General features: G+C 45.5%; 1 protein-coding gene across 1 annotated transcript in view; it reads right to left on the reverse strand.

Annotated features, from left to right (window-relative positions):
- The window catches only part of SLC4A9 (solute carrier family 4 member 9), a 1224185-nt gene that overhangs the window by 1074038 nt on the left and 133539 nt on the right, over positions 1–16608 (reverse strand). The gene's annotated exons all lie outside the window — the stretch shown is intronic.

Here is a 16608-nt window from a genome sequence, read left to right on the forward strand (position 1 = left end):
GGCTAGACCCGGTCCGTGGCCCTGTCTGTCAGTGGGGGACGTCCGGTGCAATAAGTGGTGTTGTAACGGTGCAGTTGTGGGGTGCAGGTCGCGGTAAATAACGAGGACACCAGGTTGCAGTCTCTTTACCTCTTTACTGGAGATCTCTGAGTCCTCAGTCCAGAATACGGTTCACCAGGCTGCGCAAGTCCGGCCGGTCCAATGGCACCTCCAGAGTTCACTTCACAGGTGGAAATCGGTGCCTTCCTTCTTAGCGCTATGTGTTGTAGTCCTTCCCTGCTGTGCTTACGGAAAGTACCCCACAACCGTTGTGTCTGTTTCTTAAGTTCCCTCACAACTCGATTAAATGATGTTCTTCTAATCGTCCGTCCCTTCCTGATGTTACAGTTAGAACGGCACCCGTTTGTCGGGTAGGCCTGGAGTTCTTCCGGGACCCTAGAGAGGCCCCTCTCCCGCAATTGCCTCCCAAGACTTCATAGGTGATATGTGTTAGACAGCCCGCCTTAAACTGACTGTCCTGCCGCTGTTTAGAGTATTGCTTGAAGCTGAATGTTATAATACTCCCTCGGCGTTCCGGCCACCGGTAGTGCGCCTCAGTAGGGTGTTGCTCCGGTCTTACAGCACGACCCCTACTGGAATTCTCCTATCGCTTGATCTCGTTTCTCACTCAGCACAATCTATCTCGCTTCTAGTCCTTTCTTGGGCCCCGCCGCTTCCCGGAGCTGGCGCGGACCCGTTACGTTCTTTCCAATGCCAAGCCTCTGTCAGGGTCCCACCCCTGACAGAGACCCTACTGTCTCTTCCTCCACAACACCCTCTGCCACTAGGTGTTGCTTCGTCCAATCCAGTCAGCTTTCTGATCTAACTTCCTGCCTGACCCCCAGTTTACCCACTATGGTGGGGAGTGGCCTAATGAATAGCACCCTTAGCTCCCCCCGGAGGCCCGGCTGTGAAATGTATTGGTGTCTGTGATACCTGATCAGATGAACTCCTTCAGTGCCATCGGACGCACCGTAGCTCCCCATAGTGGCGGAGCCACAGTACTGCAACGACCAGGACTCTGGGGCGCTGCACTAGCTTCACAGAGGGGCCGAGAAAGCAAAGCTCTGTGCCCTGTTAGACTCTCACAGAGGCACAGGCTGACTACCCAGATGAGAGCAGTCAGTGGTCATGCATGCACACAACACTCCTCGCCGGAGGTGCCAGCATTCTAGGGGCTCATTTCAGCCAGGTCCCTGAATACACTCATACACAATCTCCTCACCGGAGGTGCCAGCATTCTAGGGGCTTTTTTCAGCCGGGTCCCTGAACACATTCAAGCACATGACCACAGTGGCGCAAAGCACGTAACTTTGGAAGATACTAGCGCATGGCCGTGCGGCCATGCGAGCTTTAAATAGCTGCAGCACGTACAGGACCTTCCTAAAAAGGACCAATGAGAGACTGCTACAGAGCCTGCGTACCTACAGGACCTTCCTAGAAGGACCAATAGATTTGGCTGCAGTACCTGAGCATGTGACCCTTGATCTCCACTGAGAGATCTTACCCTGGGCATGCTCAGTGTGTGCAAAGCAGGACTTAGTCCCAGAAAAGCCTGCTCGCCGCAGATCAGTGCAGGGTACAATAGCAGAGCCTGGAGAGGCAGCAGTAACCCTTTGCACAGAATCAGGTTCAGTGAGACGCTGGGACCGACGTCTCCGCTGAGCAGGCTCCACTGCGGCCGATGGAGAATGGGAGACCACAGCAGACACGGATCGAGATTCCTCCTGTGCAGCAGAGGAAACTCGACTCCTAACAGGGTCTAGCTTTTAAAATGGGGTCACTTGTAGGGGTTTCTGCTATTTTGGTACAACATAGGCTCTGCAAATGAAACATAGTTGTATATAATCTAATCAAGCCAAATTTACACTCCAAGTACCAAATGTCGCTTCTTCCCTGCTGAGCCATGTTGTTTGTCCAAAGAGAACTTTTTGACTACATGTGGAGTATCGCCGAGCTCAGAAGAAAGTGGGTAAAAAATTATGACGTTCACTTTTTCATGTTGCCTCTTGCAAAAGTTAAAATTTGGGGCTAAAGCAATATTTCTATAAAAATTATTGCCTTTTTTCAACATGATGACTTAATGTTATCAAGTTCTGTCTAGTACCTGTGGTTCAAAAAACTAACTAGATTAAACTTCTAGATTAAATTCCTTTTTGAGTATATTTTCCGAAATGGGGATGGTCTTGGAGGTAGGGGGGGGGGGATTTCTGCAGTTTAGGCACCTTATGGGCCCTGTAAATATGACATGGTGCCCACAGTCTGTTTCAGCCAAATTTGTGTGATGTTAGTCACTGCTCACAGACAAGCTGTGAGGCTGGGTAGTCAAGATGTCCAAGATCAAAAACCAAGATAGTAAGTCATAGACAGAGGGGTGAGACAAAGGTGTAGTCAAGAAACAGGTCAATATTACAAGAAGATAGCTAATCATGACGAATAGGGCTATAGCCTGTTCAGAAATGACCGTACAGATAAGCGAGGGGGAGGGGTGTGTCTATATGTAAAATCTTCCTTAAAACCCATCCTGCGTGATAATATAGGTGAATTTAATGAAAATGTAGAGTCCCTGTGGGTGGAGATAAGGGGAGGGGGAAAAAATAATAAATTACTGATAGGGGTTTGTTATAAATCTCCAAAACTAATGGAAGCAATGGAGAATATCCTCGTAAAGCAAATAGATGAAGCTGCGACTCAAGGAGAAGTCATTATTATGGGGGACTTCAACTACCCTGAAATAGATTGGGGAACAGAAACCTGCAGTTCCAGCAAAGGTAATCGGTTTTTGACAACTATGAGAGACAATTACCTTTCACAACTGGTTCAAGACCCAACAAGGAGGGGGGCACTGCTAGACCTAATATTAACCAACAGGCCAGACCGCATATCAAATATAAGGGTTGGGGGTCACTTGGGGAATAGTGATCACAAAATAATAAGTTTTCATGTAACCTTTAATAAGATGGGTAGTAGGGGGGTGACAAGGACACTAAACTTCAGGAGGGCAAATTTCCAACGGATGAGAGAGGATCTTGGTGCAATTAACTGGGACGATATCCTGAGACACAAAATACACAAAGAAAATGGGAGACATTTATTAGCATCCTGGATAGGACCTGTGCACAGTATATACCGTATGGGAATAAACATACTAGAAATAGGAGGAAACCAATATGGCTAAATAGAGCTGTAAGGGGCGCAATAAGGGACAAAAAGAAAGCATTTAGAGAATTAAAGGAAGTAGGTAGTGAGGAGGCATTAAATAAATACAGAAAATTAAATAAATTCTGTAAAAAGCAAATCAAGGCAGCAAAGATTGAGACAGAGAGACTCATTGCCAGAGAGAGTAAAAATAATCCCAAAATATTCTTTAACTATATAAATAGTGAGAAACTAAAAAATGACAGTGTTGGCCCCCTTAAAAATAGTCTGGGTGAAATGGTGGATGAGGATGAGGAAAAAGCCAATATGCTAAATGACTTTTTTTCATCAGTATTTACAAAAGAAAATCCCATGGCAGACAAAATGACTAGTGATAAAAATTCCCCATTAAATGTCACCTGCTTAACCCAGCAGGAAGTACAGCGGCGTCTAAAAATAACTAAAATTGATAAATCTCCGGGCCCGGATGGGATACACCCCCGAGTACTGCAGGAACTAAGTACAGTCATTGATAGACCATTATTTTTAATCTTTAAAGACTCCATAATAACAGGGTCTGTACCACAGGACTGGCGTATAGCAAATGTGGTGCCAATATTCAAAAAAGGGGCAAAAACTGAACTCGGTAATTATAGGCCAGTAAGCTTAACCTCTACTGTGGGTAAAATCCTGGAGGGCATTCTAAGGGATGCTATGCTGGAGTATCTGAAGAGGAATAACCTCATGACCCAGTATCAGCACGGGTTTACTAGGGACCGTTCATGTCAGACTAATTTGATCAGCTTCTATGAAGAGGCAAGTTCTGGACTGGACCAAGGGAACCCAGTGGACGTAGTATATATGGACTTTTCCAAAGCTTTTGATACGGTGCCACACAAAAGGTTGTTACATAAAATGAGAGTAATGGGGATAGGGGAAAATATGTGTAAGTGGGTTGAGAGCTGGCTCAGGGATAGGAAACAAAGGGTGGTTATTAATGGAGCACACTCGGACTGGGTCACGGTTAGCAGTGGGGTACCACAGGGGTCAGTATTGGGCCCTCTTCTTTTTAACATATTTATTAATGACCTTGTAGGGGGCATTCAGAGTAGAATTTCAATATTTGCAGATGACACTAAACTCTGCAGGGTAATCAATACAGGGGAGGACAATTTTATATTACAGGATGATTTATGTAAACTAGAAGCTTGGGCTGATAAATGGCAAATGAGCTTTAATGGGGATAAATGTAAGGTCATGCACTTGGGTAGAAGTAATAAGATGTATAACTATGTGCTTAATTCTAAAACTCTGGGCAAAACCGTCAATGAAAAAGACCTGGGTGTATGGGTGGATGACAAACTCATATTCAGTGGCCAGTGTCAGGCAGCTGCTACAAAGGCAAATAAAATAATGGGATGTATTAAAAGAGGCATAGATGCTCATGAGGAGAACATAATTTTACCTCTATACAAGTCACTAGTTCGACCACACTTAGAATACTGTGCACAGTTCTGGTCTCCGGTGTATAAGAAAGACATAGCTGAACTGGAGCGGGTGCAGAGAAGAGCGACCAAGGTTATTAGAGGACTGGGGGGTCTGCAATACCAAGATAGGTTATTACACTTGGGGCTATTTAGTTTGGAAAAACGAAGACTAAGGGGTGATCTTATTTTAATGTATAAATATATGAGGGGACAGTACAAAGACCTTTCTGGTGATCTTTTTAATCATAGACCTGAGACAGGGACAAGGGGGCATCCTCTACGTCTGGAGGAAAGAAGGTTTAAGCATAATAACAGACGCGGATTCTTTACTGTAAGAGCAGTGAGACTATGGAACTCTCTGCCGTATGATGTTGTAATGAGTGATTCATTAATTAAATTTAAGAGGGGACTGGATACCTTTCTGGAAAAGTATAATGTTACAGGGTATATACACTAGATTCCTTGATAAGGCGTTGATCCAGGGAACTAGTCTGATTGCCGTATGTGGAGTCGGGAAGGAATTTTTTTCCCCATGGTGGAGTTACTCTTTGCCACATGGGGTTTTTTTGCCTTCCCCTGGATCAACATGTTAGGGCATGTTAGGTTAGGCTATGGGTTGAACTAGATGGACTTACAGTCTTCCTTCAACCTTAATAACTATGTAACTATGTAACTATGAATGGGCTAGTCAAACAGACGGTCAAGACAAGTCATATGTCAAGCAGCAAAGATCAGAATACTAGACAAGGAGCATAGAGCAAGTAATCACCTCAAGAGCAAAGCTAAAACTGGCAGTAATCAAAGGCAGAGAGCTGGTTAAATAGCAAGGCAATTACTTTGTACAAGAGACACAAGGATGAAGTCCCGGTACACTCTGATATGATTGGATGGCTAAACTGTCACTCCAGACACTGGCAGTTCAGCACGCACCTACATCCAATTGGACAATTAAGCTGTCAATCACCATGACAGCTCAGCATACCCCATGCCTAGACTGGATAGTAGAACTGTCATTCACTGCATCCAGATACTCAGAAAAGAGGTACCGCAACAATTTATGCTCTAAAATTCAAATGGTGCTCCTTCTCTTCTGAGCATTTTTGAGCAGAATCTCATCTAAATTGACCCCATTTTGGAAATTTTACAACTTGGGGAATTTATCTACAGGTGTAGTGACGATTTTGACTCCATGGGTGTTTTCCAGAAACAAGCAGCAGTGTGTTATGTATCGAGTTCCTGCTGCTGTTCAGGGGGAATCTCAAACCATGTCCACTGTGGTCTCCCATTCTTCTCCAGCTGCAGTGGAACCTGCTCAATGGAGACATCGGTCCCAGCATCTGGCTCGAGCTGATACTGTGCAGCTGGGTACTGCTGCCTTTCCAGGCTCTGCCCTTGTAGCCAGTACTGACCAGCAGCGAGCAGGCCTTTTTGGGACTTAGGGTACTGTCACACTCTGCAACTTTCCAACGATCACGACCAGCGATACGACCTGGCCGTGATCGTTGGAAAGTCGTTGTGTGGTCGCTGGAGAGCTGTCACACAGACCGCTCTCCAGCGACCAACGATGCCGAGGTCCCGGGTAACCAGGGTAAACATCGGGTTACTAAGCGCAGGGCCGCGCTTAGTAACCCGATGTTTACCCTGGTTACCAGCGTAAAAGTAAAAAAAAAAAAAAAAAAAACGTACATACTCACATTCCGGTGTCCTTCAGGTCCCTTGCCGTCTGCTTCCCGCTCTGACTGAGTGCCGCCGTAAAGTGAAAGCAGATCACAGCGGTGACGTCACCGCTGTGCTGCTCTGCTCTTACTTTCCGGCCGGCAGTCAGTCAGAGCGGGAAGCAGACGGCAAGGGACCTGAAGGACATCGGAATGTGAGTATGTACGGTTTGTTTTTTTTACTTTTACGCTGGTAACCAGGGTAAACATCGGGTTACTAAGCGCGGCCCTGCGCTTAGTAACCCGATGTTTACCCTGGTTACAAGCGAACGCATCGCTGGATCGCTGTCACACACAACGATCCAGCGATGACAGCGGGAGATCCAGCGACGAAACAAAGTTCCAAACGATCTGCTACGACGTACGATTCTCAGCAGGGTCCCTGATCGCTGCTGCGTGTCAGACACAGCGATATCGTATGGATATCGCTGGAACGTCACGGATCGTACCGTCGTAGCGACCAAAGTGCCACTGTGTGACAGTACCCTAAGTGCCGCTTTTCTCATACTGAAAATGCTCACGGGACGACCTCCCATTAGAGGTCGGGGGTCATATGTTCAGGTCCTGTTGCGGTTTCTATTGGACCATCTGGAAGGTCCCGGTCTGCTACTGCTATAAAAGGTTCGCATGGCTGCTCGGCCATGCGCTAGTATAATCCGTGACAATGTGTGTGTAGATGAATGACTGTCGATGGATAAAAGCTCCTTAATCATTCCCATTCCTCATGTTGTTGACTGCTCGCGAATGGTGGAAGCTATCTAGCACCCGACAGTGCTATCTGCACACTAAGCACATGTTGCAGTGCCCATCTCTATGGCACCGTGCGCCATCAGTGCGCTCTCCTGACAACCGTCTGTATAGGGTGGGAATTCCCACTTGAACTGTGCATCTGACTCGGGGCGTCCTCAGGCGCGGGCTCAAAGCCACCAAGTGTCAGAGCCAGTTCAATCACCAGATTAGTGGGGGTGATTTTTAGGGATCCCACTAGTGTCTTGTAGCTGCACCTTGTGACTGCTAACAGGGTGCAGCGTATTGTGCGACTCTGCGAAGCAACAGAGCTCACTACCATTTCATACAGGGTGTAGTCTAACCCAAGTGTAAGCTAAGTGTCGATCCGCCATTACATAGCATCAGGTACCATCTCTGTACGGTGGACCCCGTGCTGCAAACGCACCTCGTATCAATCTGTTTATTATTTGGTCCGTTCCGCTAGCCCTAACACAGTGGATGTTGCTGAGTGAAAATTGCAAACTGCCATTGTAGTGTTCATTAAGTTGTAATGCCCAGTACTTTATAATGCCCAGTACAATGTGGTGCTGTAATGTGCTGCTGCAGTGTGGTTTCGTGCAACCTCCACCAGGGGGAGCTGGTTCAGGAAAAGAGGTTGTACACACAGCACAGCAATACTGAACAACAACACAGGTGTCACAGGTGATGCAAGAGAAGTCAGACAAGCCAAAGGTCATACACATAGAGGTAAGCGCAGTACACAGGGGAAATCAGAAGAATGGTCGGAGATAAGCAAGATGTCAGAGTCTACCGGGAACGTGGTAACCAAACGTGTGACGTAAGACGAAGTCGGGATACAAGCCAAGGGTCAGAACAAGTCATAAACGGGTACAGGCAGTCAGAGGCAAAAAGGAACACTAGTACTAGTGACCAGGTCAGGTGCTCAAGCCGTGCAGCATGAACTATAGCAGACACTGGGCCACAGACTGCAGAGGACTTAAATAGCTCAGCCAGCTTTAAAGTAAGGCAGAGGGAATTAACTCCCACATGACCAGTCCAGAGACAAGACAGCTGAACATAAACACAGAACTGGATCATGACAGTACCCCCCTCTCAATGGGGGGCCACTGGACCCCCAGGCTTCCCTGGATAACGAGCATGAAAGGCCCGGACCAGCCGATCTGCATGGACCAAACGCGCCAGCACCCACGACCGGTCCTCAGGACCGTAACCCCTCCAGTGGACAAAGTACTGTAGTGAACGGCGGAGCATACAAGAATCCACCACCCGTTCCACCTCATACTCAGTTTGGCCATCAACCACAACAGGCGGAGGGTGCGCGGGAGACTCATCTGAGGAAGCAACTTAGCAGAGGGAATCCTCAATCTAATATTCTTAGTGGATAACCAAACCTTATCCCCCAGCTGGTAAGTCGGCCCCACAGAACGTCATTTATCGGCAAAAAATGTATACTTGCCCTGAGCCTCCCCCATGTTTCTCTGAACCTCCCTCCAGATCTCTCCTAACCGCAGAAAGGCTGAATCAGCCCCTGGACACCCCGAATCCAGCCGGGAAAACTCACCAAAGTGAGGGTGAAACCCATAGTTGCAGAAAAACGGGGACGTACCAGTGGACTGATTGACACGATTATTAAAAGCAAATTCCACCATGGGTACCGCAGAACACCAATCATCCTGTCTGGATGTAGCAAGACATCGTAATATCTGCTCCAAGGACTGATTGGTCCTTTCAGTCTGACCGTTGGTCTCGGGATGGTAGGACGATGAAAAGGACAGAGTGATACCAAGCCTTTTACAAAAAGCCCTCCAGAATTTTGCCACAAATTGCACTCCTCTATCAGACACCACACTGACAGGCACACCATGCAATCGGACCACATGCTCCATGAATAGTTTTGATAGAGTCTCAGCATTAGGGAGACCCGCTAAAGGTACAAAATGCGCTTGCTTACTGAACCTATCAACAACAACCCAGATCACGGTTTTGCCATTAGAGTGGGGAAGATCAGTGATAAAATCCATGGACAGATGAGTCCACGGTCTATCTGGAATTGGCAGTGGTACCAATTCCCCGGCCGGCCGGCTACAGGAGGATTTAGCGCGAGCACAAGTTTCACAGGAAGACACAAATCCAATGACGTCAGAAGCTAACGAAGGCCACCAAAACAGCCTAATGATGGCTTTACGCGTGGCTGAGATTCCAGGATGCCCACTAAGAGCTGAATCATGGAACTCCCGAAGCACCCTTAACTGATACTGGACAGGTACAAAGAGCTTGTCATCGGGTACAGATGAAGGAGCTAGAGATTGGGCCTCACGAATCTCTCGCTCTAATGCTGAGGACACCGCTACCACCACCACTCCGCGCTGAACAATGGAGGAAGGAGGTTCAGGTGGTGAAACTGGGTCCAGGCTACGAGATAAAGCATCAGCCTTCACATTCTTGGACCCTGGTCTGAAAGTAATGGAAAACTGAAATCGGGAAAAGAAAAGTGACCACCTAGCTTGTCTCGGGGTCAACCGTTTGGCAGATTCAATGTAAGACAGATTCTTGTGATCCGTAATGACCGTAATATGATGGGCAGCCCCCTCCAAAAAATGCCTCCATTCTTCAAACGCTAATTTAATGGCCAACAGCTCCCGATTACCCACATCATAATTCCTCTCAGCAGAGGAAAATTTTCTCGAAAAGAAGGCACAAGGTCTTAAATTAGTCAACGTGGTGGGTCCTTGGGATAACACAGCCCCCACTCCCACCTCCGAGGCGTCCACCGCTACGATAAATGGTTTAGACAAATCAGGTTGAACCAGCACAGGAGCAGTCATGAAACAATTCTTCAAAGAAGAAAATGCCACCGAAGCTGGAGCTGACCAGTTTTTGAGATCTGCCCCCTTACGAATTAAATGTGTGAGGGGTTTGACCACCTGAGAAAACCCCTTAATAAATTTCCTATAATAATTGGCGCAACCCAGAAAACGCTGAAGACCCTTGAAATCTCTGGGTTGCACCCAATCCACAATAGCCTGTACCTTCCTAGGGTCCATACGAAACCCCTTACCAGACAAAATGACCCCCAGAAAGGACAATTCCTGAGCGAAAAATGAATACTTCTCTGGTTTAGCAAATAGTGAGTTCTCCCTAAGCCTCAGAAGAACTGCACGGAGGTGGTCTATGTGACTCTGTTTGTCGGCAGAATATATGAGGATGTCATCCAAATAAATTACCATGAAGCGCCCAATAAAATCTGAGAAAACTTGATTCATGAAACTCTGAAATACAGCTGGTGCGTTAGTCAGACCAAAGGGCATAACCAAATTTTCAAACAAACCTTCAGAGGTGAGAAATGCAGTTTTCCATTCATCCCCTTCCCGCATACGGATGAGGTTGTATGCCCCTCTGAGGTCCAACTTGTAGAACCACCTGGCCCCCGACAATTGATTATACAAATCGGGTATCAGTGGAAGAGGATAAGTATTTCTTATGGTGATTTTATTAAGTTCTCGAAAATCGAGGCATGGGCGTAAACCACCATCCTTTTTCTTCACGAAAAAGAACCCCACAGCCACAGGAGAGACAGATGGCCGAATGTGCCCTTTGCGGAGACTCTGAGATATACTCCGTCATGGCAGCCCGCTCAGGGGCGGAAAGATTGTACAAACGGGCTTTGGGCAATTTGGCACCGGGAACCAGATCAACCGAACAATCAAATGAGCGGTGTGGTGGCAGAACTTCAGCCTCTTTTTCGGAGAACACATCCTCAAAGTCCTTCAGGTACTCCGGTATACCCTCCAGACTGACGGATGACACAGATACAGAAGCAAGACATCTCTTAGAACAATTGGGACCCCATTTAACAATGTCCCGAGATTCCCAGTTAATAACAGGATTATGTAATTGCAAACAGGGAAGCCCCAATACCAGTCCCGCAGGCAGATTGTCTATAACGAAACATGAAATGCGTTCCTGGTGTAAGGCACTCACTTTAAGGAGAAACTCTTCTGAAACCATTTTGATGACATTCTTAGCCAGTGGTGTTTTGTCAATGGCAACAACATGAATAGGAGTCTCCAGCCTAACTGTCCCTAACTTACACCTGGACACCAAGTCAGAGTTAATAAAGTTCATGGACGACCCACAATCCACGAAGGCAGAAGTGGATACGGAGCCACTCCCACAACAAAGTTCCACTTCCAACAAAATTTTTGAAAATGAAAAAAAAGGTACCTGAGAGTCGGGGTGACTACCACGACAATCACCCGGACTCAGACGTTTGTAGGTTGGTGGACAGGAGGAGCAGTCTTTCTTCCAATGTCCAGGATCTCCACAGTAAAAACACAACTTTGCTTCAAACCGTCGTCTCCTCTCCTTCTCCTTGAGATTGACGACTCCCACCTCCATAGGTTCAGACGGGGGTGAAACAACAGGACCAGCAGAAAAAAGTGGACCCTTTCGCTGAGCAATACCTCTCTCCCTCAGCCTTCGATCCATGCGGATAGCCTTAGTCATGGTCTCCTCCAATGAGCTGGGAGGTGGATGGAGGGCCAGAGCGTCCTTCAGGTAATCCGCCAGTCCACTCCTGAACAGACATCTAAGCACGGAGTTATCCCAGGACACCTCAGTGGACCATCGGTGGAACTCAGTGCTGTACCACTCGGCTGAGCGTTCCCCCTGAACCAGACCCATAATAGTGTCCTCTAACAACCTGACACGGTCCGGTTTGTCATAGATAAGTCCTAGGGCCTCAAAGAACCTATCTACAGACATCCGTTCAGGAGCAGTGGGGGGCAGTGAGAAAGCCCAAGATTGGGGTCCCTGCCTAACTAAGGAGATAATAATCCCTACCCGCTGAGTCTCATTCCCAGACGATCGAGGTCTAAGGGAAAACAATAACTTACAGCTTTCCCTGAACAAGCGAAATTTATCTTTATCACCAGAAAAGGTGTCAGGAAGCTGAACCAAGGGTTCGGCAGAATGCAAAACAATATCTACAGGCTCACCAGGTTGACTAACAGCATGGGGGGTGGTTCCCTGCATGGTCTGAACAGTCTCCGTCAGTTCTTTTTGTAAGAGGGTATGAGACGTGACAAGGGCACAATGTTCCACCAAAAAATCCCGCACCATCTGTGTCAAACTGGACACTTGATCCGCCAGGTTGCAAAGCGGATCAATGACCAGAGGAATAAAAAATGGCAAAATCCCCTTTAAATGTATTCAGGTCTGCTATAATGTAATGTGCTGCTGCAGTGTGGTTTCGTGCAACCTCCACCTAATGTGCTGCTGCAGTGTGGTTTCGTGCAACCTCCACCAGGGGGAGCTGGTTCAGGAACAGAGGTTGTACACACAGCACAGCAATACTGAACAACAACACAGGTGTCACAGGTGATGCAAGAGAAGTCAGACAAGCCAAAGGTCATACACATAGAGGTAAGCGCAGTACACAGGGGAAATCAGAAGAATGGTCGGGGATAAGCAAGAAGTCAGAGCCTACCGGGAACGTGGTAACCAAACGTGAGACGTAAGACGAAGTCAGGATACAAGCCAAGGGTCAGAACAAGTCATAAACGGGTACAGGCAGTCAGAGGCAAAAAGGAACACTAGTACTAGTGACCAGGTCAGGTGCTCAAGTCGTGCAGCATGAACTATAGCAGACACTGGGCCACAGACTGCAGAGGACTTAAATAGCTCAGCCAGCTTTAAAGTGAGGCAGAGGGAATTAACTCCCACATGACCAGTCCAGAGACAAGACAGCTGAACATAAACACAGAACTGGATCATGACAGGTGCTTAGCTCATGCTTCTGGAGACATGCACCTGTAAATTAGGCAGGCTTTCATCGCTACAGTAATGCCAAACATGTGGACGCTAAATGTGGGCAATTGGATTTGGGAGCACAGGATTTGCTGAATTTATTTTGGGGAGTGAGGAGCTTTAATGCTTTTCCAGAGCCTTTGTACTACAAGAAAATGAAAGCCCCCTATTTTTCTGCTAACAGATGACAGACCTGAGTGGGGACTTGCTTTTTTGTGGATTGAGTTGAAACTTTTGTTGGGAACTTTTTTCATAACATTTAGGATTTCATTTATCCGGCACTCTACTCTGGTTATTCCATCTAAATCTCTGAGTGACGTGATTCAGAAGAAACCCCAAGGGATCCATTCACTATAATGAGGCAGCAGAGTTACTCTAGACTCTGGCCTCAGTTCAGCAGTGTCCTTCTTTTCAAAAGTGCACAAAACTGGGCTGCAGGATCAAAGGTGCTATGGCGTCCACAGTGCCTTAATCTGCCTCATTATAGGGAATCTTCCATCAAGAGAGATTTTTATGGAAACCCCGGTGTAAGCGCTCAGCGCAGAATAACATGCGTCGAACCTTTCTGCAATCTTTGGGAGGCAGAATGAACAAATCAACAGCAGGTGAAGAACTGGTTGTATTTATTTTTTAACACTGTTCCTCGTGCAGTATAAGGGATTAGGTGACTTTATTCTTTGGGTAGGTGCTATTACAGCGATACCAGATTTATATCGGGTTATTATGTTTGGCTGCTGTCACACACTAAAAGACACCTTTTATTTCGCATCACCATATTTTGAGATCTTTAATTTTTCCATTTTTTTGGCCCACTGAGTCATGTGATGGCTTGTTTTTTGCGGGACAAGTTGACATTTTTATTGGTACCATTTTCAGGCACATGACATTTTTGATCGCTTTCTATTCTGGCTTTTGTGAGGCAGAATGAGCAAAAAACAGTAATTCAGGAATAATTTGGTTTTTTTTTAATGTCGTTCCACGTGTGGTAAAATTGATAAGGCAGCTTTATTCTTCGGGTCCGTACAACTACAGCAATACTTAATTTATATTTTTTTATGTTTTGGCGCTTTTAAACAATAAAAACTATTTTGTAGAAAAAACAATTCTTTTTGCATCGCTTTATTTTGAGAGCTATAACTTTTTTATTTTTCTGCTAATAGAGCTGTAAGGTGGCTTGTTTTTTGCGGGACAAGATGATTTTTTCAGCGGTATAATTTTAATTTACATTCGTCTTTTTAATCTCGTTTTATTGCTCTTTTTGTTCAGCAGTATGATGAGAAAGCATTGTTTTTTGCCTCGTTTTTTATTTTTTATGGTGTTCACTGAAGGGGTTAAATAGTGGGACAGTTTTATAGAGCAGGTCGTTACGGATGCAGAGATATCAAATATGTGTACTTATTTTTTCTTTATTTCGGGATTTTTAAAAAAATATTTTGCAATTAATTTTTTTTATATTGTCCCAGGATGGGACATCACTATACAGTATCAGATCACTGATCTGATGCTCTGCAATGTTTCTGCACTGCACAGCATCAGATCAGAGTCTGGCAGGCATCGAAGAAGATATGTCAGTGCCTGCTCTCAGCAAGGAACTCACAAGCCACCTTCCCTGCAGGACACTGAAGAACTCCCCAGCCATCTTGGGGCTGGGGTTCTCCATGGAGACCATCAGAACAATGCAATCGCATCACGTTGATCTGATGGGAGCACTCAGGGAGCCCCCTCCTTGTGTGCAATCTCCTCGATGTCACTGTCGCAGTGGCATCAGAGGGGTTAAATGACTCAATCGTGGGCATTGCTACAAGGTGTCAGTTCTCACACACAGATCACTGTGGTGCTCAGCGTGAGGATGCTCGATTGTGGCGTCATACATATATTTCTGTTGGCGGTTTAGGGTGTGTTGGGGTTAGGGTTGGAGTTAGAATTGGGGGGTTTCCACTGTTTAGGCACATCAGGGCCTCTCCAAACGTGACACGCGTCTGATCTCAATTCCAGCCAATTTTGCATTGAAAAGTCAAACGGCCCTCCTTCCCTTCTGAGCTCTGCCATATGCCCAAACAGTGGTTTACCCCCACATATGGGGTATCAGCATACTCAGGACAAATTGCACAACTTTTGGGCTCTAATTTATCATGTTACCCTTGGGAAAATAAAAAATTGGAGGCAAAAAGATCATTTTTGTGAAAAAAATATCAGTTTTTATTTTTATGGCTCTACATTATAAACTTCTGTGAAGCACTTGGGGGTTCAAAGTGCTCACCACACATCTAGATAAATTCCTTAGGGGGTCTACTTTCCAAAATGGTGTCATTTGTGGGGGGTTTCAACTGTTTAGGCACATCTGGGGCTCTGCAAACGCGACATGGTGTCCGATCTCAATTCCAGCGAATTTTGCATTGAAAAGTCAAACGACGCTTCTTCCCTTCCGTGTTATGCCATACGCCCATACAGTGGTCTACCAGCACATATGGGGCATCAGCGTACTCAGGACAGATTGTACAACAACTTTTTGGGTCCATTTTCTCCTGTTACCCTTGGTAAAATAAAACAAATTGGATCTGAAGTAAATTTTTTGCGAAAAAAAGTTAAATGTTCTTTTTTTTTTAAACATTCCAAAAATTCCTGTGAAGCACCTGAAGGGTTAATAAACTTCTTAAATGTGGTTTTGAGCACCTTGAGGGGTACAGTTTTTAGAATGGTGTCACTTTTGGGTATTTTATATCATATAGACCCCTCAAAGTGACTTTAAAAAAAAAGGTGTAAAAATGAGAAATTGCTGGTCAAGTTTTAACCCTTATAACTCCCTAACGAAAAAAAGTTGGTTCAAAATTGTGCTAATGTAAAGTAGACAAGTGGGAAATGTTACTTATTAAGTATTTTGTGTGAAATATCTGTGTGATTTAAGGGCATGAAAATTAAAATTTGGAAAATTGTGAAATTTTCCTAATTTTTGCCAAATTTCCATTTTTTTCCACAAATAAACGCAAGTCATATCAAATAAATTTTACCACTGTCATGAAGTATAATATGTCACTAGAAAACAATGTCAGAATCACAGGGATACGTTGAAGCGTTCTAGAGTTAGAACGTGGTCTGAATTGTAAAAATTAGCCTGGTCATTAACATGCAAAACACTCTTGGGGGGTAAAGGGGTTAAGAGATAGCAAATATGTAAGTAGATAAAAGATAATGAACAGCTTGATAGGTACATTGATTGGTAGATATATAGTTAGATATTCACTAGGTTATATGGATCTATCAATCCTCTCTATCTAACCATCTATGCATCCATTATCAATCTATCTACCTATCTATTTTCCTGCACTGGTCCTTGGTACACATGCGCAGATTGAGCGCATTTCTTGCTACTGCTCATATGCCCCTGGCGCCATTTTGTTGAAGACAAAATTTTTTATAAAGACCACAATATTAGCTGTACAGGCGCAGTATTTAAAATAGGAGGCAGGTGACTGAAGATTCAGTGACCTGTTATTTAAGCCCAGAATGATGACAATGAGGTCAGAGCACCAAAAAAAACCGTCGTCACAGGCCCGCCCCAAAGCACGAACATATCACTAATTCTAAATTTCAAACACTGATTACACAAGAACCACAAAACAGATCTCTTCAACCCAAATATCATTTTAATCAGTGTAACAGCGCCAACCTGA

Source organism: Ranitomeya variabilis, chromosome 5, assembly GCF_051348905.1.
Source record: "Ranitomeya variabilis isolate aRanVar5 chromosome 5, aRanVar5.hap1, whole genome shotgun sequence".
Lineage (NCBI taxonomy): Eukaryota > Metazoa > Chordata > Amphibia > Anura > Dendrobatidae > Ranitomeya > Ranitomeya variabilis.